Consider the following 24,557-nt stretch of genomic DNA (forward strand, 5'->3'; position numbering starts at 1 on the left):
TGTAATCATTGTCTTCTTTGCAGAACGAGGAAAATGCATTGGCCGGGAATCGAACCCGGGCCTCCCGCGTGGCAGGCGAGAATTCTACCACTGAACAACCAATGCTCAGGTTATGAAAATCTTAAGTGGTTGAATGGAAAAGAAGTACCAATCATTAAAGATAATTGGATAGATGAGTGAGTGAGTGAGACAGACACAAATGTCCGGTTGTTGCAATTATTTGCCATCCTCTACTATATAGAACGGGGAAAACCATTGGCCGCGAATCAAGCAAAGGCCTCCCGAGTGGCAGGTGAGGTCTCTACGTCTGTAGGACCAATGCTCAGGTGACAAGGGTTTCGAGTAGTTGAACAAGGAATAAGTAACAATCATTATAGATAGATGAGTGAGTGAGTGACAGAGAGAGAGAGACAAATGTCTGGTTGTTACAATAATAGCTAACCTCTTCTATATAGAACGGAGAAAAAAATTGGCCGCGAATCAAGCAGACACCTCCCGAGTGGTAGGTGAGATCTCTACCACTGTAGGACCAATTCTCAGGTGATAAGTATTTGAACCGGCTGAAGGAGGAATAAGTACCAATCAGAACTTTAACCCATAAAACATGAATGATGCAGCCAACACGAGCCAATGAGGCACAGACGAACCTCTGGATGGCACGATGCAGTCATCGTCGTCTATGCAGAAGGAGGAAAAAGTACCAATCAGACCCAGACCTCGGGATAACTAAGGCACGGGAAACAGGAACGTCCAGATGGGACGATGTAGAAAGAGGTACCAATCTTTATAGATAGATGAGTGAGTGAGAGAGAGAGACAGACACAAATGTCTGGTTGTTGCAATTATTTGCCATCCTGTTCTATATAGAACGGGGAAAACCATTGGCCGCGAATCAAGCAATGAATTCCCGCGTGGCAGCTGAGATCTCTACCAATGTAGGACCAATGCTCAGGTGACATGGGTTTCAAATGGTTGAAAGAGGAATAAGTTCCAATCATACCCAGACCTCGGGATAACTAAGGCACGGGAAACAGGAACGTCTGGATGGGACGATGTAGAAAGAGGTACCAATCTTTGTAGATAGATGAGTGAGTGAGAGAGAGAGACATACACAAATGTCTGGTTATTACAATAATAGCCATCCTCTTCTATATAGATCGAGGATAACCATTGGCCGCGAATCAAGCAACAACCTCCCGAGTGGCAGGTGAGATTTCTAATACTGTCGGACCAATGGTCAGGTGACAAGGGTTTGAAATGGTTGAACGATGAATAAGTACCAATCAGACCAAGACCTCGGGATTACTAAGGCGCGGGAAACAGGAACGTCCGGATGGGATGATGTAGAAAGAAGTACCAATCATTATAGATAGATGAGTGATTGAGTGACAGAGAGAGAGAGACAAATGTCTGGTTGTTACAATAATAGCTAACCTCTTCTATATAGAACGGAGAAAAAAATTGGCCGCGAATCAAGCAGACACCTCCCGAGTGGCAGGTGAGATCTCAACCACTGTCGGACCAATGGTCAGGTGACAAGGGTTTCAAGTGGATGAAAGAGGAATAAGTACCGATGAGACTTAGATCTCGGGATTACTAAATCACGGGTTACAGTAACGTCCGGATGGGACGATGTAATCATTGTTTTCTTTGCAGAACGAGGAAAATGCATTGGCCGGGAATCGAACCCGGGCCTCCCGCGTGGCAGGCGAGAATTCTACCACTGAACAACCAATGCTCAGGTTATGAAAATCTTAAGTGGTTGAATGGAAAAGAAGTACCAATCATTAAAGATAATTGGATAGATGAGTGAGTGAGTGAGACAGACACAAATGTCCGGTTGTTGCAATTATTTGCCATCCTCTACTATATAGAACGGGGAAAACCATTGGCCGCGAATCAAGCAAAGGCCTCCCGAGTGGCAGGTGAGGTCTCTACGTCTGTAGGACCAATGCTCAGGTGACAAGGGTTTCGAGTAGTTGAACAAGGAATAAGTACCAATCATTAAAGATAATTGGATAGATGAGTGAGTGAGTGAGACAGACACAAATGTCCGTTTGTTGCAATTATTTGCCATCCTCTACTATATAGAACGGGGAAAACCATTGGCCGCGAATCAAGCAAAGGCCTCCCGAGTGGCAGGTGAGGTCTCTACCACTGTAAGACCAATTCTCAGGTGATAAGTGTTTGAACCGGCTGAAGGAGGAATAAGTACCAATCAGAACTTTAACCCATAAAACATGAATGATGCAGCCAACACGAGCCAATGAGGCACAGACGAACCTCTGGATGGCACGATGCAGTCATCGTCGTCTATGCAGAAGGAGGAAAAAGTACCAATCAGACCCAGACCTCGGGATAACTAAGGCACGGGAAACAGGAACGTCCGGATGGGACGATGTAGAAAGAGGTACCAATCTTTATAGATAGATGAGTGAGTGAGAGAGAGAGACAGACACAAATGTCTGGTTGTTGCAATTATTTGCCATCCTGTTCTATATAGAACGGGGAAAACCATTGGCCGCGAATCAAGCAATGAATTCCCGCGTGGCAGCTGAGATCTCTACCACTGTCAGACCAATGCTCAGATGACAAGGGTTTCAAGTGGATGAACGAGGAATAAGTACCGATGAGACTTAGATCTCGGGATTACTAAGGCACGGGAAACAGGAACGTCTGGATGGGACGATGTAGAAAGAGATACCAATCTTTGTAGATAGATGAGTGAGTGAGAGAGAGAGACATACACAAATGTCTGGTTATTACAATAATAGCCATCCTCTTCTATATAGATCGAGGATAACCATTGGCCGCGAATCAAGCAACAACCTCCCGAGTGGCAGGTGAGATCTCTACCACTGTCAGACCAATGCTCAGATGACAAGGGTTTCAAGTGGATGAACGAGGAATAAGTACCGATGAGACTTAGATCTCGGGATTACTAAATCACGGGTTACAGTAACGTCCGGATGGGACGATGTAATCATTGTCTTCTTTGCAGAACGAGGAAAATGCATCGGCCGGGAATCGAACCCGGGCCTCCCGCGTGGCAGGCGAGAATTCTACCACTGAACAACCAATGCTCAGGTTATGAAAATCTTAAGTGGTTGAATGGGAGAGAAGTACTAATCATTAAAGATAATAGGAAAGATGAGTGAGTGAGACAGACACAAATGTCCGGTTGTTGCAATTATTTGCCATCCTCTACTATATAGAACCGGGAAAACCATTGGCCGCGAATCAAGCAAAGGCCTCCCGAGTGGAAGGTGAGATCTCTACCACTGTAGCACAAATGCTCAGGTGACAAGGGTTTCAAGTGGATGAACGAGGAATAAGTACCGATGAGACTTAGATCTCGGGATTACTATGTCACGGGTTACAGTAACGTCCGGATGGGACGATGTAATCATTGTCTTCTTTGCGGAACGAGGAAAATGCATTGGCCGGGAATCGAACCCGGGCCTCCTGCGTGGCCGGCGAGAATTCTACCACTGAACAACCAATGCTCAGGTTATGAAAATCTTAAGTGGTTGAATGGAAAAGAAGTACCAATCATTAAAGATAATTGGATAGATGAGTGAGTGAGTGAGACAGACACAAATGTCCGGTTGTTGCAATTATTTGCCATCCTCTACTATATAGAACGGGGAAAACCATTGGCCGCGAATCAAGCAAAGGCCTCCCGAGTGGCAGGTGAGGTCTCTACCACTGTAAGACCAATTCTCAGGTGATAAGTGTTTGAACCGGCTGAAGGAGGAATAAGTACCAATCAGAACTTTAACCCATAAAACATGAATGATGCAGCCAACACGAGCCAATGAGGCACAGACGAACCTCTGGATGGCACGATGCAGTCATCGTCGTCTATGCAGAAGGAGGAAAAAGTACCAATCAGACCCAGACCTCAGGATTACTAAGGCGCGGGTATCAGGAACGTCCAGATGGGACGAAGTAGAAAGAAGTACCAATCATTATAAATAGATGACTGAGTTAGTGAGAGAGAGAGACAGAAAGACACAAATGTCTGGTTGTTACAATAATAGCTAACCTCTTCTATATAGAACGGAGAAAAAAATTGGCCGCGAATCAAGCAGACACCTCCCGAGTGGCAGGTGAGATCTCAACCACTGTCGGACCAATGGTCAGGTGACAAGGGTTTCGAGTAGTTGAACAAGGAATAAGTAACAATCATTATAGATAGATGAGTGAGTGAGTGACAGAGAGAGAGAGACAAATGTCTGGTTGTTACAATAATAGCTAACCTCTTCTATATAGAACGGAGAAAAAAATTGGCCGCGAATCAAGCAGACACCTCCCGAGTGGTAGGTGAGATCTCTACCACTGTAGGACCAATTCTCAGGTGATAAGTATTTGAACCGGCTGAAGGAGGAATAAGTACCAATCAGAACTTGAACCCATAAAACATGAATGATGCAGCCAACACGAGCCAATGAGGCACAGACGAACCTCTGGATGGCACGATGCAGTCATCGTCGTCTATGCAGAAGGAGGAAAAAGTACCAATCAGACCAAGACCTCGGGATTACTAAGGCGCGGGAAATAGGAACGTCCGGATGGGATGATGTAGAAAGAAGTACCAATCATTATAGATAGATGAGTGAGTGAGTGAAAGAGAGAGAAAGACAGACACAAATGTCTGGTTGTTACAATAATAGCCATCCTCTTCTATAAGGATCGAGGATAACCATTGGCCGCGAATCAAGCAACAACCTCCCGAGTGGATGGTGAGATCTCTACCACTGTAGCACAAATGCTCAGGTGACAAGGGTTTCAAGTGGATGAAAGAGGAATAAGTACCGATGAGACTTAGATCTCGGGATTACTAAGTCACGGGTTACAGTAACGTCCGGATGGGACGATGTAATCATTGTCTTCTTTGCAGAACGAGGAAAATGCATTGGCCGGGAATCGAACCCGGGCCTCCCGCGTGGCAGGCGAGAATTCTACCACTGAACAACCAATGCTCAGGTTATGAAAATCTTAAGTGGTTGAATGGAAAAGAAGTACCAATCATTAAAGAAAATTGGATAGATGAGTGAGTGAGTGAGACAGACACAAATGTCTGGTTGTTGCAATTATTTGCCATCCTCTACTATATAGAACGGAGAAAAAAATTGGCCGCGAATCAAGCAAACACCTCCCGATTGGCAGGTGAGATCTCTACCACTGTCGTACCAATGGTCAGGTGACAAGGGTTAGAAATGGTTGAACGATGAATAAGTACCAATCAGACCAAGACCTCGGGATTACTAAGGCGCGGGAAATAGGAACATCCGGATGGGATGATGTAGAAAGAAGTACCAATCATTATAGATAGATGAGTGAGTGAGTGAAAGAGAGAGAAAGACAGACACAAATGTCTGGTTGTTACAATAATAGCCATCCTCTTCTATAAGGATCGAGGATAACCATTGGCCGCGAATCAAGCAACAACCTCCCGAGTGGCAGGTGAGATCTCTACTACTGTCGGACCAATGGTCAGGTGACAAGGGTTTGAAGTGGTTGAACGATGAATAAGTACCAATCAGACCAAGACCTCGGGATTACTAAGTCACGGGTTACAGTAACGTCCGGATGGGATGATGTAGAAAGAAGTACCAATCATTATAGATAGATGAGTGAGTGAGTGAAAGAGAGAGAGAGACAGACACAAATGTCTGGTTGTTACAATAATAGCCATCCTCTTCTACATAGAATGGGGAAAACCATTGGCCGCGAATCAAGCAACAACCTCCCGAGTGGATGGTGAGATCTCTACCACTGTAGCACAAATGCTCAGGTGACAAGGGTTTCAAGTGGATGAAAGAGGAATAAGTACCGATGAGACTTAGATCTCGGGATTACTAAGTCACGGGTTACAGTAACGTCCGGATGGGACGATGTAATCATTGTCTTCTTTGCAGAACGAGGAAAATGCATTGGCCGGGAATCGAACCCGGGCCTCCCGCGTGGCAGGTGAGGTCTCTACGTCTGTAGGACCAATGCTCAGGTGACAAGGGTTTCGAGTAGTTGAACAAGGAATAAGTAACAATCATTATAGATAGATGAGTGAGTGAGTGACAGAGAGAGAGAGACAAGTGTCTGGTTGTTACAATAATAGCCAACCTCTTCTATATAGAACGGAGAAAATAATTGGCTGCGAATCAAGCAGACACCTCCCGAGTGGCAGGTGAGATCTCTACCACTGTAAGACCAATTCTCAGGTGATAAGTGTTTGAACCGGCTGAAGGAGGAATAAGTACCAATCAGAACTTTAACCCATAAAACATGAATGATGCAGCCAACACGAGCCAATGAGGCACAGACGAACCTCTGGATGGAACGATGCAGTCATCGTCGTCTATGCAGAAGGAGGAAAAAGTACCAATCAGACCCAGACCTCGGGATAACTAAGGCACGGGAAACAGGAACGTCCGGATGGTACGATGTAGAAAGAGGTACCAATCTTTATAGATAGATGAGTGAGTGAGAGAGATAGACAGACACAAATGTCTGGTTGTTGCAATTATTTGCCATCCTGTTCTATATAGAACGGGGAAAACCATTGGCCGCGAATCAAGCAATGAATTCCCGCGTGGCAGCTGAGATCTCTACCAATGTAGGACCAATGCTCAGGTGACATGGGTTTCAAATGGTTGAAAGAGGAATAAGTTCCAATCAAACCCAGACCTCGGGATAACTAAGGCACGGGAAACAGGAACGTCTGGATGGGACGATGTAGAAAGAGGTACCAATCTTTGTAGATAGATGAGTGAGTGAGAGAGAGAGACATACACAAATGTCTGGTTATTACAATAATAGCCATCCTCTTCTATATAGATCGAGGATAACCATTGGCCGCGAATCAAGCAACAACCTCCCGAGTGGCAGGTGAGATTTCTAATACTGTCGGACCAATGGTCAGGTGACAAGGGTTTGAAATGGTTGAACGATGAATAAGTACCAATCAGACCAAGACCTCGGGATTACTAAGGCGCGGGAAACAGGAACGTCCGGATGGGATGATGTAGAAAGAAGTACCAATCATTATAGATAGATGAGTGAGTGAGTGACAGAGAGAGAGAGACAAATGTCTGGTTGTTACAATAATAGCCAACCTCTTCTATATAGAACGGAGAAAAAAATTGGCCGCGAATCAAGCAAACACCTCCCGATTGGCAGGTGAGATCTCTACCACTGTCGGACCAATGGTCAGGTGACAAGGGTTTGAAATGGTTGAACGATGAATAAGTACCAATCAGACCAAGACCTCGGGATTACTAAGGCGCGGGAAACAGGAACGTCCGGATGGGATGATGTAGAAAGAAGTACCAATCATTATAGATAGATGAGTGAGTGAGTGACAGAGAGAGAGAGACAAATGTCTGGTTGTTACAATAATAGCTAACCTCTTCTATATAGAACGGAGAAAAAAATTGGCCGCGAATCAAGCAGACACCTCCCGAGTGGCAGGTGAGATCTCAACCACTGTAGGACCAATTCTCAGGTGATAAGTGTTTGAACCGGCTGAAGGAGGAATAAGTACCAATCAGAACTTTAACCCATAAAACATGAATGATGCAGCCAACACGAGCCAATGAGGCACAGACAAACCTCTGGATGGCACGATGCAGTCATCGTCGTCTATGCAGAAGGAGGAAAAAGTACCAATCAGACCACGACCTCGGGATTACTAAGGCGCGGGAAATAGGAACGTCCGGATGGGATGATGTAGAAAGAAGTACCAATCATTATAGATAGATGAGTGAGTGAGTGAAAGAGAGAGAAAGACAGACACAAATGTCTGGTTGTTACAATAATAGCCATCCTCTTCTATAAGGATCGAGGATAACCATTGGCCGCGAATCAAGCAACAACCTCCCGAGTGGCAGGTGAGATCTCTACCACTGTAGCACAAATGCTCAGGTGACAAGGGTTTCAAGTGGATGAAAGAGGAATAAGTACCGATGAGACTTAGATCTCGGGATTACTAAGTCACGGGTTACAGTAACGTCCGGATGGGACGATGTAATCATTGTCTTCTTTGCAGAACGAGGAAAATGCATTGGCCGGGAATCGAACCCGGGCCTCCCGCGTGGCAGGCGAGAATTCTACCACTGAACAACCAATGCTCAGGTTATGAAAATCTTAAGTGGTTGAATGGAAAAGAAGTACCAATCATTAAAGAAAATTGGATAGATGAGTGAGTGAGTGAGACAGACACAAATGTCTGGTTGTTGCAATTATTTGCCATCCTCTACTATATAGAACGGAGAAAAAAATTGGCCGCGAATCAAGCAAACACCTCCCGATTGGCAGGTGAGATCTCTACCACTGTCGTACCAATGGTCAGGTGACAAGGGTTAGAAATGGTTGAACGATGAATAAGTACCAATCAGACCAAGACCTCGGGATTACTAAGGCGCGGGAAATAGGAACATCCGGATGGGATGATGTAGAAAGAAGTACCAATCATTATAGATAGATGAGTGAGTGAGTGAAAGAGAGAGAAAGACAGACACAAATGTCTGGTTGTTACAATAATAGCCATCCTCTTCTATAAGGATCGAGGATAACCATTGGCCGCGAATCAAGCAACAACCTCCCGAGTGGCAGGTGAGATCTCTACTACTGTCGGACCAATGGTCAGGTGACAAGGGTTTGAAGTGGTTGAACGATGAATAAGTACCAATCAGACCAAGACCTCGGGATTACTAAGTCACGGGTTACAGTAACGTCCGGATGGGATGATGTAGAAAGAAGTACCAATCATTATAGATAGATGAGTGAGTGAGTGAAAGAGAGAGAGAGACAGACACAAATGTCTGGTTGTTACAATAATAGCCATCCTCTTCTACATAGAATGGGGAAAACCATTGGCCGCGAATCAAGCAACAACCTCCCGAGTGGATGGTGAGATCTCTACCACTGTAGCACAAATGCTCAGGTGACAAGGGTTTCAAGTGGATGAAAGAGGAATAAGTACCGATGAGACTTAGATCTCGGGATTACTAAGTCACGGGTTACAGTAACGTCCGGATGGGACGATGTAATCATTGTCTTCTTTGCAGAACGAGGAAAATGCATTGGCCGGGAATCGAACCCGGGCCTCCCGCGTGGCAGGTGAGGTCTCTACGTCTGTAGGACCAATGCTCAGGTGACAAGGGTTTCGAGTAGTTGAACAAGGAATAAGTAACAATCATTATAGATAGATGAGTGAGTGAGTGACAGAGAGAGAGAGACAAGTGTCTGGTTGTTACAATAATAGCCAACCTCTTCTATATAGAACGGAGAAAATAATTGGCTGCGAATCAAGCAGACACCTCCCGAGTGGCAGGTGAGATCTCTACCACTGTAAGACCAATTCTCAGGTGATAAGTGTTTGAACCGGCTGAAGGAGGAATAAGTACCAATCAGAACTTTAACCCATAAAACATGAATGATGCAGCCAACACGAGCCAATGAGGCACAGACGAACCTCTGGATGGAACGATGCAGTCATCGTCGTCTATGCAGAAGGAGGAAAAAGTACCAATCAGACCCAGACCTCGGGATAACTAAGGCACGGGAAACAGGAACGTCCGGATGGTACGATGTAGAAAGAGGTACCAATCTTTATAGATAGATGAGTGAGTGAGAGAGATAGACAGACACAAATGTCTGGTTGTTGCAATTATTTGCCATCCTGTTCTATATAGAACGGGGAAAACCATTGGCCGCGAATCAAGCAATGAATTCCCGCGTGGCAGCTGAGATCTCTACCAATGTAGGACCAATGCTCAGGTGACATGGGTTTCAAATGGTTGAAAGAGGAATAAGTTCCAATCAAACCCAGACCTCGGGATAACTAAGGCACGGGAAACAGGAACGTCTGGATGGGACGATGTAGAAAGAGGTACCAATCTTTGTAGATAGATGAGTGAGTGAGAGAGAGAGACATACACAAATGTCTGGTTATTACAATAATAGCCATCCTCTTCTATATAGATCGAGGATAACCATTGGCCGCGAATCAAGCAACAACCTCCCGAGTGGCAGGTGAGATTTCTAATACTGTCGGACCAATGGTCAGGTGACAAGGGTTTGAAATGGTTGAACGATGAATAAGTACCAATCAGACCAAGACCTCGGGATTACTAAGGCGCGGGAAACAGGAACGTCCGGATGGGATGATGTAGAAAGAAGTACCAATCATTATAGATAGATGAGTGAGTGAGTGACAGAGAGAGAGAGACAAATGTCTGGTTGTTACAATAATAGCCAACCTCTTCTATATAGAACGGAGAAAAAAATTGGCCGCGAATCAAGCAAACACCTCCCGATTGGCAGGTGAGATCTCTACCACTGTCGGACCAATGGTCAGGTGACAAGGGTTTGAAATGGTTGAACGATGAATAAGTACCAATCAGACCAAGACCTCGGGATTACTAAGGCGCGGGAAACAGGAACGTCCGGATGGGATGATGTAGAAAGAAGTACCAATCATTATAGATAGATGAGTGAGTGAGTGACAGAGAGAGAGAGACAAATGTCTGGTTGTTACAATAATAGCTAACCTCTTCTATATAGAACGGAGAAAAAAATTGGCCGCGAATCAAGCAGACACCTCCCGAGTGGCAGGTGAGATCTCAACCACTGTAGGACCAATTCTCAGGTGATAAGTGTTTGAACCGGCTGAAGGAGGAATAAGTACCAATCAGAACTTTAACCCATAAAACATGAATGATGCAGCCAACACGAGCCAATGAGGCACAGACAAACCTCTGGATGGCACGATGCAGTCATCGTCGTCTATGCAGAAGGAGGAAAAAGTACCAATCAGACCACGACCTCGGGATTACTAAGGCGCGGGAAATAGGAACGTCCGGATGGGATGATGTAGAAAGAAGTACCAATCATTATAGATAGATGAGTGAGTGAGTGAAAGAGAGAGAAAGACAGACACAAATGTCTGGTTGTTACAATAATAGCCATCCTCTTCTATAAGGATCGAGGATAACCATTGGCCGCGAATCAAGCAACAACCTCCCGAGTGGCAGGTGAGATCTCTACCACTGTCGGACCAATGGTCAGGTGACAAGGGTTTGAAATGGTTGAACGATGAATAAGTACCAATCAGACCAAGACCTCGGGATTACTAAATCACGGGTTACAGTAACGTCCGGATGGGACGATGTAATCATTGTCTTCTTTGCAGAACGAGGAAAATGCATTGGCCGGGAATCAAACCCGGGCCTCTCGCGTGGCAGGCGAGAATTCTACCACTGAACAACCAATGCTCAAGTTATGAAAATCTTAAGTGGTTGAATGGAAAAGAAGTACCAATCATTAAAGATAATTGGATAGATGAGTGAGTGAGTGAGACAGACACAAATGTCCGGTTGTTGCAATTATTTGCCATCCTCTACTATAAAGAACGGGGAAAACCATTGGCCGCGAATCAAGCAAAGGCCTCCCGAGTGGCAGATGAGGTCTCTACGTCTGTAGGACCAATGCTCAGCTGACAAGGGTTTCGAGTAGTTGAACAAGGAATAAGTAACAATCATTATAGATAGATGAGTGAGTGAGTGACAGAGAGAGAGAGACAAATGTCTGGTTGTTACAATAATAGCTAACCTCTTCTATATAGAACGGAAAAAAAAATTGGCCGCGAATCAAGCAGACACCTCCCGAGTGGCAGGTGAGATCTCAACCACTGTAGGACCAATTCTCAGGTGATAAGTGTTTGAACCGGCTGAAGGAGGAATAAGTACCAATCAGAACTTTAACCCATAAAACATGAATGATGCAGCCAACACGAGCCAATGAGGCACAGACGAACCTCTGGATGGCACGATGCAGTCATCGTCGTCTATGCAGAAGGAGGAAAAAGTACCAATCAGACCACGACCTCGGGATTACTAAGGCGCGGGAAATAGGAACGTCCGGATGGGATGATGTAGAAAGAGGTACCAATCTTTGTAGATAGATGAGTGAGTGAGAGAGAAAGACAGACACAAATGTCTGGTTGTTACAATAATAGTCATCCTCTTCTATAAGGATCGAGGATAACCATTGGCCGCGAATCAAGCAACAACCTCCCAAGTGGCAGGTGAGATCTCTACCACTGTCGGACCAATGGTCAGGTGACAAGGGTTTGAAATGGTTGAACGATGAATAAGTACCAATCAGACCAAGACCTCGGGATTACTAAATCACGGGTTACAGTAACGTCCGGATGGGACGATGTAATCATTGTCTTCTTTGCAGAACGAGGAAAATGCATTGGCCGGGAATCGAACCCGGGCCTCCCGCGTGGCAGGCGAGAATTCTACCACTGAACAACCAATGCTCAGGTTATGAAAATCTTAAGTGGTTGAATGGAAAAGAAGTACCAATCATTAAAGATAATTGGATAGATGAGTGAGTGAGTGAGACAGACACAAATGTCCGGTTGTTGCAATTATTTGCCATCCTCTACTATATAGAACGGGGAAAACCATTGGCCGCGAATCAAGCAAAGGCCTCCCGAGTGGCAGGTGAGGTCTCTACGTCTGTAGGACCAATGCTCAGGTGACAAGGGTTTCGAGTAGTTGAACAAGGAATAAGTAACAATCATTATAGATAGATGAGTGAGTGAGTGACAGAGAGAGAGAGACAAATGTCTGGTTGTTACAATAATAGCTAACCTCTTCTATATAGAACGGAGAAAAAAATTGGCCGCGAATCAAGCAGACACCTCCCGAGTGGTAGGTGAGATCTCTACCACTGTAGGACCAATTCTCAGGTGATAAGTATTTGAACCGGCTGAAGGAGGAATAAGTACCAATCAGAACTTTAACCCATAAAACATGAATGATGCAGCCAACACGAGCCAATGAGGCACAGACGAACCTCTGGATGGCACGATGCAGTCATCGTCGTCTATGCAGAAGGAGGAAAAAGTACCAATCAGACCCAGACCTCGGGATAACTAAGGCACGGGAAACAGGAACGTCCAGATGGGACGATGTAGAAAGAGGTACCAATCTTTATAGATAGATGAGTGAGTGAGAGAGAGAGACAGACACAAATGTCTGGTTGTTGCAATTATTTGCCATCCTGTTCTATATAGAACGGGGAAAACCATTGGCCGCGAATCAAGCAATGAATTCCCGCGTGGCAGCTGAGATCTCTACCACTGTCAGACCAATGCTCAGATGACAAGGGTTTCAAGTGGATGAACGAGGAATAAGTACCGATGAGACTTAGATCTCGGGATTACTAAGGCACGGGAAACAGGAACGTCTGGATGGGACGATGTAGAAAGAGGTACCAATCTTTGTAGATAGATGAGTGAGTGAGAGAGAGAGACATACACAAATGTCTGGTTATTACAATAATAGCCATCCTCTTCTATATAGATCGAGGATAACCATTGGCCGCGAATCAAGCAACAACCTCCCGAGTGGCAGGTGAGATCTCTACCACTGTCAGACCAATGCTCAGATGACAAGGGTTTCAAGTGGATGAACGAGGAATAAGTACCGATGAGACTTAGATCTCGGGATTACTAAATCACGGGTTACAGTAACGTCCGGATGGGACGATGTAATCATTGTCTTCTTTGCGGAACGAGGAAAATGCATTGGCCGGGAATCGAACCCGGGCCTCCCGCGTGGCAGGCGAGAATTCTACCACTGAACAACCAATGCTCAGGTTATGAAAATCTTAAGTGGTTGAATGGAAAAGAAGTACCAATCATTAAAGATAATTGGATAGATGAGTGAGTGAGTGAGACAGACACAAATGTCCGGTTGTTGCAATTATTTGCCATCCTCTACTATATAGAACGGGGAAAACCATTGGCCGCGAATCAAGCAAAGGCCTCCCGAGTGGCAGGTGAGGTCTCTACGTCTGTAGGACCAATGCTCAGGTGACAAGGGTTTCGAGTAGTTGAACAAGGAATAAGTAACAATCATTATAGATAGATGAGTGAGTGAGTGACAGAGAGAGAGAGACAAATGTCTGGTTGTTACAATAATAGCTAACCTCTTCTATATAGAACGGAGAAAAAAATTGGCCGCGAATCAAGCAGACACCTCCCGAGTGGTAGGTGAGATCTCTACCACTGTAGGACCAATTCTCAGGTGATAAGTATTTGAACCGGCTGAAGGAGGAATAAGTACCAATCAGAACTTTAACCCATAAAACATGAATGATGCAGCCAACACGAGCCAATGAGGCACAGACGAACCTCTGGATGGCACGATGCAGTCATCGTCGTCTATGCAGAAGGAGGAAAAAGTACCAATCAGACCCAGACCTCGGGATAACTAAGGCACGGGAAACAGGAACGTCCAGATGGGACGATGTAGAAAGAGGTACCAATCTTTATAGATAGATGAGTGAGTGAGAGAGAGAGACAGACACAAATGTCTGGTTGTTGCAATTATTTGCCATCCTGTTCTATATAGAACGGGGAAAACCATTGGCCGCGAATCAAGCAATGAATTCCCGCGTGGCAGCTGAGATCTCTACCACTGTCAGACCAATGCTCAGATGACAAGGGTTTCAAGTGGATGAACGAGGAATAAGTACCGATGAGACTTAGATCTCGGGATTACTAAGGCACGGGAAACAGGAACGTCTGGATGGGACGATGTAGAAAGAGGTACCAATCTTTGTAGATAGATGAGTGAGTGAGAGAGAGAGACATACACAAATGTCTGGTTATTACAATAATAGCCATCCTCTTCTATATAGATCGAGGATAACCATTGGCCGCGAATCAAGCAACAACCTCCCGAGTGGCAGGTGAGATCTCTACCACTGTCAGACCAATGCTCAGATGACAAGGGTTTCAAGTGGATGAACGAGGAATAAGTACCGATGAGACTTAGATCTCGGGATTACTAAATCACGGGTTACAGTAACGTCCGGATGGGACGATGTAATCATTGTCTTCTTTGCGGAACGAGGAAAATGCATTGGCCGGGAATCGAACCCGGGCCTCCCGCGTGGCAGGCGAGAATTCTACCACTGAACAACCAATGCTCAGGTTATGAAAATCTTAAGTGGTTGAATGGAAAAGAAGTACCAATCATTAAAGATAATTGGATAGATGAGTGAGTGAGTGAGACAGACACAAATGTCCGGTTGTTGCAATTATTTGCCATCCTCTACTATATAGAACGGGGAAAACCATTGGCCGCGAATCAAGCAAAGGCCTCCCGAGTGGCAGGTGAGGTCTCTACGTCTGTAGGACCAATGCTCAGGTGACAAGGGTTTCGAGTAGTTGAACAAGGAATAAGTAACAATCATTATAGATAGATGAGTGAGTGAGTGACAGAGAGAGAGAGACAAATGTCTGGTTGTTACAATAATAGCTAACCTCTTCTATATAGAACGGAGAATAAAATTGGCCGCGAATCAAGCAGACACCTCCCGAGTGGTAGGTGAGATCTCTACCACTGTAGGACCAATTCTCAGGTGATAAGTATTTGAACCGGCTGAAGGAGGAATAAGTACCAATCAGAACTTTAACCCATAAAACATGAATGATGCAGCCAACACGAGCCAATGAGGCACAGACGAACCTCTGGATGGCACGATGCAGTCATCGTCGTCTATGCAGAAGGAGGAAAAAGTACCAATCAGACCCAGACCTCGGGATAACTAAGGCACGGGAAACAGGAACGTCCGGATGGGACGATGTAGAAAGAGGTACCAATCTTTATAGATAGATGAGTGAGTGAGAGAGAGAGACAGACACAAATGTCTGGTTGTTGCAATTATTTGCCATCCTGTTCTATATAGAACGGGGAAAACCATTGGCCGCGAATCAAGCAATGAATTCCCGCGTGGCAGCTGAGATCTCTACCACTGTCAGACCAATGCTCAGATGACAAGGGTTTCAAGTGGATGAACGAGGAATAAGTACCGATGAGACTTAGATCTCGGGATTACTAAGGCACGGGAAACAGGAACGTCTGGATGGGACGATGTAGAAAGAGATACCAATCTTTGTAGATAGATGAGTGAGTGAGAGAGAGAGACATACACAAATGTCTGGTTATTACAATAATAGCCATCCTCTTCTATATAGATCGAGGATAACCATTGGCCGCGAATCAAGCAACAACCTCCCGAGTGGCAGGTGAGATCTCTACCACTGTCAGACCAATGCTCAGATGACAAGGGTTTCAAGTGGATGAACGAGGAATAAGTACCGATGAGACTTAGATCTCGGGATTACTAAATCACGGGTTACAGTAACGTCCGGATGGGACGATGTAATCATTGTCTTCTTTGCAGAACGAGGAAAATGCATCGGCCGGGAATCGAACCCGGGCCTCCCGCGTGGCAGGCGAGAATTCTACCACTGAACAACCAATGCTCAGGTTATGAAAATCTTAAGTGGTTGAATGGGAGAGAAGTACTAATCATTAAAGATAATAGGAAAGATGAGTGAGTGAGTGAGACAGACACAAATGTCCGGTTGTTGCAATTATTTGCCATCCTCTACTATATAGAACCGGGAAAACCATTGGCCGCGAATCAAGCAAAGGCCTCCCGAGTGGAAGGTGAGATCTCTACCACTGTAGCACAAATGCTCAGGTGACAAGGGTTTCAAGTGGATGAACGAGGAATAAGTACCGATGAGACTTAGATCTCGGGATTACTATGTCACGGGTTACAGTAACGTCCGGATGGGACGATGTAATCATTGTCTTCTTTGCGGAACGAGGAAAATGCATTGGCCGGGAATCGAACCCGGGCCTCCTGCGTGGCCGGCGAGAATTCTACCACTGAACAACCAATGCTCAGGTTATGAAAATCTTAAGTGGTTGAATGGAAAAGAAGTACCAATCATTAAAGATAATTGGATAGATGAGTGAGTGAGTGAGACAGACACAAATGTCCGGTTGTTGCAATTATTTGCCATCCTCTACTATATAGAACGGGGAAAACCATTGGCCGCGAATCAAGCAAAGGCCTCCCGAGTGGCAGGTGAGGTCTCTACGTCTGTAGGACCAATGCTCAGGTGACAAGGGTTTCGAGTAGTTGAACAAGGAATAAGTAACAATCATTATAGATAGATGAGTGAGTGAGTGACAGAGAGAGAGAGACAAATGTCTGGTTGTTACAATAATAGCTAACCTCTTCTATATAGAACGGAGAAAAAAATTGGCCGCGAATCAAGCAGACACCTCCCGAGTGGTAGGTGAGATCTCTACCACTGTAGGACCAATTCTCAGGTGATAAGTATTTGAACCGGCTGAAGGAGGAATAAGTACCAATCAGAACTTGAACCCATAAAACATGAATGATGCAGCCAACACGAGCCAATGAGGCACAGACGAACCTCTGGATGGCACGATGCAGTCATCATCGTCTATGCAGAAGGAGGAAAAAGTACCAATCAGACCCAGACCTCGGGATAACTAAGGCACGGGAAACAGGAACGTCCGGATGGGACGATGTAGAAAGAGGTACCAATCTTTATAGATAGATGAGTGAGTGAGAGAGAGAGACAGACACAAATGTCTGGTTGTTGCAATTATTTGCCATCCTGTTCTATATAGAACGGGGAAAACCATTGGCCGCGAATCAAGCAATGAATTCCCGCGTGGCAGCTGAGATCTCTACCACTGTCAGACCAATGCTCAGATGACAAGGGTTTCAAGTGGATGAACGAGGAATAAGTACCGATGAGACTTAGATCTCGGGATTACTAAGGCACGGGAAACAGGAACGTCTGGATGGGACGATGTAGAAAGAGGTACCAATCTTTGTAGATAGATGAGTGAGTGAGAGAGAGAGACATACACAAATGTCTGGTTATTACAATAATAGCCATCCTCTTCTATATAGATCGAGGATAACCATTGGCCGCGAATCAAGCAAAGGCCTCCCGAGTGGCAGGTGAGGTCTCTACGTCTGTAGGACCAATGCTCAGGTGACAAGGGTTTCGAGTAGTTGAACAAGGAATAAGTAACAATCATTATAGATAGATGAGTGAGTGAGTGACAGAGAGAGAGAGACAAATGTCTGGTTGTTACAATAATAGCTAACCTCTTCTATATAGAACGGAGAAAAAAATTGGCCGCGAATCAAGCAGACACCTCCCGAGTGGCAGGTGAGATCTCTACCACTGTAGGACCAATTCTCAGGTGATAAGTGTTTGAACCGGCTGAAGGAGGAATAAGTACCAATCAGAACTTTAACCCATAAAACATGAATGATGCAGCCAACACGAGCCAATGAGGCACAGACGAACCTCTGGATGGCACGATGCAGTCATCGTCGTCTATGCAGAAGGAGGAAAAAGTACCAATCAGACCCAGACCTCAGGATTACTAAGGCGCGGGTATCAGGAACGTCCAGATGGGACGAAGTAGAAAGAAGTACCAATCATTATAAATAGATGACTGAGTTAGTGAGAGAGAGAGACAGAAAGACACAAATGTCTGGTTGTTACAATAATAGCCATCCTCTTCTACATAGAATGGGGAAAACCATTGGCTGCGAATCAAGCAACAACCTCCCGAGTGGAAGGTGAGATCTCTACCACTGTTGGACAAATGGTCAGGTGACAAGGGTTTCAAATGGTTGAACGATGAATAAGTACCAATCAGACCCAGACCTCAGGATTACTAAGGCGCGGGTTTCAGGAACGTCCAGATGGGACGAAGTAGAAAGAAGTACCAATCATTATTAAAAGATGACTGAGTTAGTGAGAGAGAGAGACAGACACAAATGTCTGGTTGTTACAATAATAGTCACCCTCTTCTATACAGATCGAGGATAACCATTGGCCGCGAATCAAGCAACAACCTCCCGAGTGGCAGGTGAGATCTCTACCACTGTCGGACCAATGGTCAGGTGACAAGGGTTTGAAATGGTTGAACGATGAATAAGTACCAATCAGACCAAGACCTCGGGATTACTAAGGCGCGGGAAACAGGAACGTCCGGATGGGATGATGTAGAAAGAAGTACCAATCATTATATATAGATGAGTGAGTGAGTGAAAGAGAGAGAGAGACAGACACAAATGTCTGGTTGTTACAATAATTCCCATCCTCTTCTATATACACTCACCTAAAGGATTATTAGGAACACCATACTAATACTGTGTTTGACCCCCTTTCGCCTTCAGAACTGCCTTAATTCTATGTGGCATTGATTCAACAAGGTGCTGAAAGCATTCTTTAGAAATGTTGGCCCATATTGATAGGAGAGCATCTTGCAGTTCATGGAGATTTGTGGGATGCACATCCAGGGCACCAAATTCCCATTCCACCACATCCCAAAGATGCTCTATTGGGTTGAGATCTGGTGACTGTGGGGGCCAGTTTAGTACAGTGAACTCATTGTCATGTTCAAGAAACCAATTTGAAATGATTCGACCTTTGTGACATGGTGCATTATCCTGCTGGAAGTAGCCATCAGAGGATGGGTACATGGTGGTCATAAAGGGATGGACATGGTCAGAAACAATGCTCAGGTAGGCCGTGGCATTTAAACGATGCCCAATTGGCACTAAGGGGCATAAAGTGTGCCAAGAAAACATCCCCCACACCATTACACCACCACCACCAGCCTGCACAGTGGTAACAAGGCATGATGGATCCATGTTCTCAATCTGTTTACGCCAAATTCTGACTCTACCATCTGAATGTCTCAACAGAAATCGAGACTCATCAGACCAGGCAACATTTTTCCAGTCTTCAACTGTCCAATTTTGGTGAGCTTGTGCAAATTGTAGCCTCTTTTTCCTATTTGTAGTGGAGATGAGTGGTACCTGGTGGGGTCTTCTGCTGTTGTAGCCCATCCGCCTCAAGGTTGTACGTGTTGTGGCTTCACAAATGCTTTGCTGCATATCTCGGTTGTAACGAGTGGTTATTTCAGTCAAAGTTGCTCTTCTATCAGCTTGAATCAGTCGGCCCATTCTCCTCTGACCTCTAGCATCAACAAGGCATTTTCGCCCACAGGACTGCCGCATACTGGATGTTTTTCCCTTTTCACACCATTCTTTGTAAACCCTAGAAATGGTTGTGCGTGAAAATCCCAGTAACTGAGCAGATTGTGAAATACTCAGAACGGCCCGTCTGGCACCAACAACCATGCCACGCTCAAAATTGCTTAAATCACCTTTCTTTCCCATTCAGACATTCAGTTTGGAGTTCAGGAGATTGTCTTGACCAGGACCACACCCCTAAATGCATTGAAGCAACTGCCATGTGATTGGTTGGTTAGATAATTGCATTAATGAGAAATTGAACAGGTGTTCCTAATAATCCTTTAGGTGAGTGTAGAACGGAGAAAAAAATTGGCCACGAATCAAGCAGACACCTCCGAGTGGCAGGTGAGATCTCTACCACTGTAGGACCAATGCTCAGGTGACAAGGGTTTCAAATGGTTGAAAGAGGAATAAGTACCAATCAGACCCAGACCTCGGGATAACTAAGGCACGGGAAACAGGAATGTCCGGATGGGACGATGTAGAAAGAGGTACCAATCTTTATAGATAGATGAGTGAGTGAGAGAGAGAGACAGACACAAATGTCTGGTTGTTGCAATTATTTGCCATCCTGTTCTATATAGAACGGGGAAAACCATTGGCCGCGAATCGAGCAATGAATTCCTGCGTGGCAGCTGAGATCTCTACCACTGTAGGACCAATGCTCAGGTGACAAGGGTATCAAGTGGATGAACGAGGAATAAGTACCAATCAGACCAAGACCTCGGGATTACTAAGGCGCGGGAAACAGGAACGTCTGGATGGGATGATGTAGAAAGAAGTACCAATCATTATAGATAGATGAGTGAGTGAGTGAAAGAGAGAGAGAGACAGACACAAATGTCTGGTTGTTACAATAATAGCCATCCTCTTCTATATAGATCGAGGATAACCATTGGCCGCGAATCAAGCAACAACCTCCCGAGTGGAAGGTGAGATCTCTACCACTGTAGAACAAATGCTCAGGTGACAAGGGTTTCAAGTGGATGAACGAGGAATAAGTACCAATGAGAACTTTAACCCATAAAACATGAATGATGCAGCCAACACGAGCCAATGAGGCACAGACGAACCTCTGGATGGCACGATGCAGTCATCGTCGTCTATGCAGAAGGAGGAAAAAGTACCAATCAGACCCAGACCTCGGGATAACTAAGGCACGGGAAACAGGAACGTCCGGATGGGACGATGTAGAAAGAGGTACCAATCTTTATAGATAGATGAGTGAGTGAGAGAGAGAGACAGACACAAATGTCTGGTTGTTGCAATTATTTGCCATCCTGTTCTATATAGAACGGGGAAAACCATTGGCCGCGAATCGAGCAATGAATTCCTGCGTGGCAGCTGAGATCTCTACCACTGTAGGACCAATGCTCAGGTGACAAGGGTATCAAATGGATGAACGAGGAATAAGTACCAATCAGACCAAGACCTCGGGATTACTAAGGCGCGGGAAACAGGAACGTCCGGATGGGATGATGTAGAAAGAAGTACCAATCATTATAGATAGATGAGTGAGTTAGTGAGAGAGAGAGACAGACACAAATGTCTGGTTGTTACAATAATAGCCATCCTCTTCTACATAGAATGGGGAAAACCATTGGCCGCGAATCAAGCAACAACCTCCCGAGTGGCAGGTGAGATCGCTACCACTGTCGTACCAATGCTCAGGTGACAAGGGTTTCAAGTGGATGAATGAGGAATAAGTAACGATGAGACTTAGATCTCGGGATTACTAAGTCACAGGTTACAGTAACGTCCGGATGGGATGATGTAGAAAGAAGTACCAATCATTATAGATAGATGAGTGAGTGAGTGAAAGAGAGAGAGAGAGACAGACACAAATGTCTGGTTGTTACAATAATTCCCATCCTCTTCTATATAGAACGGAGAAAAAAATTGGCCACGAATCAAGCAGACTCCTCCGAGTGGCAGGTGAGATCTCTACCACTGTAGGACCAATTCTCAGGTGATAGGTGTTTGAACCGGCTGAAGGAGGAATAAGTACCAATCAGAACTTTAACCCATAAAACATGAATGATGCAGCCAACACGAGCCAATGAGGCACAGACGAACCTCTGGATGGCACGATGCAGTCATCATCGTCTATGCAGAAGGAGGAAAAAGTACCAATCAGACCCAGACCTCAGGATTACAAAGGCGCGGGTATCAGGAACGTCCAGATGGGACGAAGTAGAAAGAAGTACCAATCATTATAAATAGATGACAGAGTAAGTGAGAGAGAGAGAGAGACAGACACAAATGTCTGGTTGTTGCAATGATTTGCCATCCTCTACTATATAGAACGAGGAAATCCATTGGCCGCGAATCAAGCAAAGGCCTCCCGAGTGGCAGGTGAGGTCTCTACATCTGTAGGACCAATGGTCAGGTGACAAGGGTTTGAAATGGTTGAACGATGAATAAGTACCAATCAGACCAAGACCTCGGGATTACTAAGGCGCGGGAAACAGGAACGTCCGGATGGGATGATGTAGAAAGAAGTACCAATCATTATAGATAGATGAGTGAGTGAGTGACAGAGAGAGAGAGAGAAATGTCTGGTTGTTACAATAATAGCTAACCTCTTCTATATAGAACGGAGAAAAAAATTGGCCGCGAATCAAGCAGACACCTCCCGAGTGGCAGGTGAGATCTCTACCACTGTAGCACAAATGCTCAGGTGACAAGGGTTTCAAGTGGATGAACAAGGAATAAGTAACAATCATGATAGATAGATGAGTGAGTGAGTGACAGAGAGAGACATACACAAATGTCTGGTTATTACAATAATAGCCATCCTCTTCTATATAGATCGAGGATAACCATTGGACGCGAATCAAGCAACAACCTCCCGAGTGGCAGGTGAGATTTCTAATACTGTCGGACCAATGGTCAGGTGACAAGGGTTTGAAATGGTTGAACGATGAATAAGTACCAATCAGACCAAGACCTCGGGATTACTAAGGCGCGGGAAACAGGAACGTCCGGATGGGATGATGTAGAAAGAAGTACCAATCATTATAGATAGATGAGTGAGTGAGTGACAGAGAGAGAGAGACAAATGTCTGGTTGTTACAATAATAGCTAACCTCTTCTATATAGAACGGAGAAAAAAATTGGCCGCGAATCAAGCAGACACCTCCCGAGTGGCAGGTGAGATCTCAACCACTGTAGGACCAATTCTCAGGTGATAAGTGTTTGAACTGGCTGAAGGAGGAATAAGTACCAATCAGAACTTTAACCCATAAAACATGAATGATGCAGCCAACACGAGCCAATGAGGCACAGACGAACCTCTGGATGGCACGATGCAGTCATCGTCGTCTATGCAGAAGGAGGAAAAAGTACCAATCAGACCACGACCTCGGGATTACTAAGGCGCGGGAAATAGGAACGTCCGGATGGGATGATGTAGAAAGAAGTACCAATCATTATAGATAGATGAGTGAGTGAGTGAAAGAGAGAGAAAGACAGACACAAATGTCTGGTTGTTACAATAATAGCCATCCTCTTCTATAAGGATCGAGGATAACCATTGGCCGCGAATCAAGCAACAACCTCCCAAGTGGCAGGTGAGATCTCTACCACTGTCGGACCAATGGTCAGGTGACAAGGGTTTGAAATGGTTGAACGATGAATAAGTACCAATCAAACCAAGACCTCGGGATTACTAAGGCGCGGGAAACAGGAACGTCCGGATGGGACGATGTAATCATTGTCTTCTTTGCAGAACGAGGAAAATGCATTGGCCGGGAATCGAACCCGGGCCTCCCGCGTGGCAGGCGAGAATTCTACCACTGAACAACCAATGCTCAGGTTATGAAAATCTTAAGTGGTTGAATGGAAAAGAAGTACCAATCATTAAAGATAATTGGATAGATGAGTGAGTGAGTGAGACAGACACAAATGTCCGGTTGTTGCAATTATTTGCCATCCTCTACTATAAAGAACGGGGAAAACCATTGGCCGCGAATCAAGCAAAGGCCTCCCGAGTGGCAGGTGAGGTCTCTACCACTGTAAGACCAATTCTCAGGTGATAAGTGTTTGAACCGGCTGAAGGAGGAATAAGTACCAATCAGAACTTTAACCCATAAAACATGAATGATGCAGCCAACACGAGCCAATGAGGCACAGACGAACCTCTGGATGGCACGATGCAGTCATCGTCGTCTATGCAGAAGGAGGAAAAAGTACCAATCAGACCCAGACCTCAGGATTACTAAGGCGCGGGTATCAGGAACGTCCAGATGGGACGAAGTAGAAAGAAGTACCAATCATTATAAATAGATGACTGAGTTAGTGAGAGAGAGAGACAGAAAGACACAAATGTCTGGTTGTTACAATAATAGCCATCATCTTCTATATAGATCGAGGATAACCATTGGCCGCGAATCAAGCAACAACCTCCCGAGTGGCAGGTGAGATCTCTACCACTGTCGGACCAATGGTCAGGTGACAAGGGTTTGAAATGGTTGAACGATGAATAAGTACCAATCAGACCAAGACCTCGGGATTACTAAGGCGCGGGAAACAGGAACGTTCGGATGGGATGATGTAGAAAGAAGTACCAA

General features: G+C 45.2%; 13 non-coding genes across 13 annotated transcripts; all 13 read right to left on the bottom strand.

Moving 5' to 3' along the window:
• Positions 1 to 34: 34 nt before the first annotated feature.
• On the bottom strand, positions 35 to 105 carry trnag-gcc (transfer RNA glycine (anticodon GCC)). The gene has a single exon. It is a non-coding gene; the product is annotated as a tRNA-Gly (tRNA).
• Positions 106 to 1,667: 1,562 nt separating this feature from the next.
• trnag-gcc (transfer RNA glycine (anticodon GCC)) lies at positions 1,668 to 1,738 on the bottom strand. The gene has a single exon. It is a non-coding gene; the product is annotated as a tRNA-Gly (tRNA).
• A 1,274-nt stretch (positions 1,739 to 3,012) lies between these two features.
• trnag-gcc (transfer RNA glycine (anticodon GCC)) lies at positions 3,013 to 3,083 on the bottom strand. Its single transcript has one exon. It is a non-coding gene; the product is annotated as a tRNA-Gly (tRNA).
• Positions 3,084 to 3,435: 352 nt separating this feature from the next.
• Positions 3,436 to 3,506, bottom strand: trnag-gcc (transfer RNA glycine (anticodon GCC)). Its single transcript has one exon. It is a non-coding gene; the product is annotated as a tRNA-Gly (tRNA).
• Positions 3,507 to 4,914: 1,408 nt separating this feature from the next.
• Positions 4,915 to 4,985, bottom strand: trnag-gcc (transfer RNA glycine (anticodon GCC)). Its single transcript has one exon. It is a non-coding gene; the product is annotated as a tRNA-Gly (tRNA).
• Positions 4,986 to 8,061: 3,076 nt separating this feature from the next.
• trnag-gcc (transfer RNA glycine (anticodon GCC)) lies at positions 8,062 to 8,132 on the bottom strand. Its single transcript has one exon. It is a non-coding gene; the product is annotated as a tRNA-Gly (tRNA).
• A 3,076-nt stretch (positions 8,133 to 11,208) lies between these two features.
• trnag-gcc (transfer RNA glycine (anticodon GCC)) lies at positions 11,209 to 11,279 on the bottom strand. The gene has a single exon. It is a non-coding gene; the product is annotated as a tRNA-Gly (tRNA).
• Positions 11,280 to 12,260: 981 nt separating this feature from the next.
• Positions 12,261 to 12,331, bottom strand: trnag-gcc (transfer RNA glycine (anticodon GCC)). The gene has a single exon. It is a non-coding gene; the product is annotated as a tRNA-Gly (tRNA).
• A 1,271-nt stretch (positions 12,332 to 13,602) lies between these two features.
• trnag-gcc (transfer RNA glycine (anticodon GCC)) lies at positions 13,603 to 13,673 on the bottom strand. The gene has a single exon. It is a non-coding gene; the product is annotated as a tRNA-Gly (tRNA).
• Positions 13,674 to 14,944: 1,271 nt separating this feature from the next.
• On the bottom strand, positions 14,945 to 15,015 carry trnag-gcc (transfer RNA glycine (anticodon GCC)). Its single transcript has one exon. It is a non-coding gene; the product is annotated as a tRNA-Gly (tRNA).
• Positions 15,016 to 16,286: 1,271 nt separating this feature from the next.
• On the bottom strand, positions 16,287 to 16,357 carry trnag-gcc (transfer RNA glycine (anticodon GCC)). The gene has a single exon. It is a non-coding gene; the product is annotated as a tRNA-Gly (tRNA).
• Positions 16,358 to 16,713: 356 nt separating this feature from the next.
• On the bottom strand, positions 16,714 to 16,784 carry trnag-gcc (transfer RNA glycine (anticodon GCC)). Its single transcript has one exon. It is a non-coding gene; the product is annotated as a tRNA-Gly (tRNA).
• A 6,943-nt stretch (positions 16,785 to 23,727) lies between these two features.
• On the bottom strand, positions 23,728 to 23,798 carry trnag-gcc (transfer RNA glycine (anticodon GCC)). The gene has a single exon. It is a non-coding gene; the product is annotated as a tRNA-Gly (tRNA).
• Positions 23,799 to 24,557: the final 759 nt, after the last annotated feature.

This window comes from Amia ocellicauda, chromosome 8 (assembly GCF_036373705.1).
Source record: "Amia ocellicauda isolate fAmiCal2 chromosome 8, fAmiCal2.hap1, whole genome shotgun sequence".
NCBI lineage: Eukaryota > Metazoa > Chordata > Actinopteri > Amiiformes > Amiidae > Amia > Amia ocellicauda.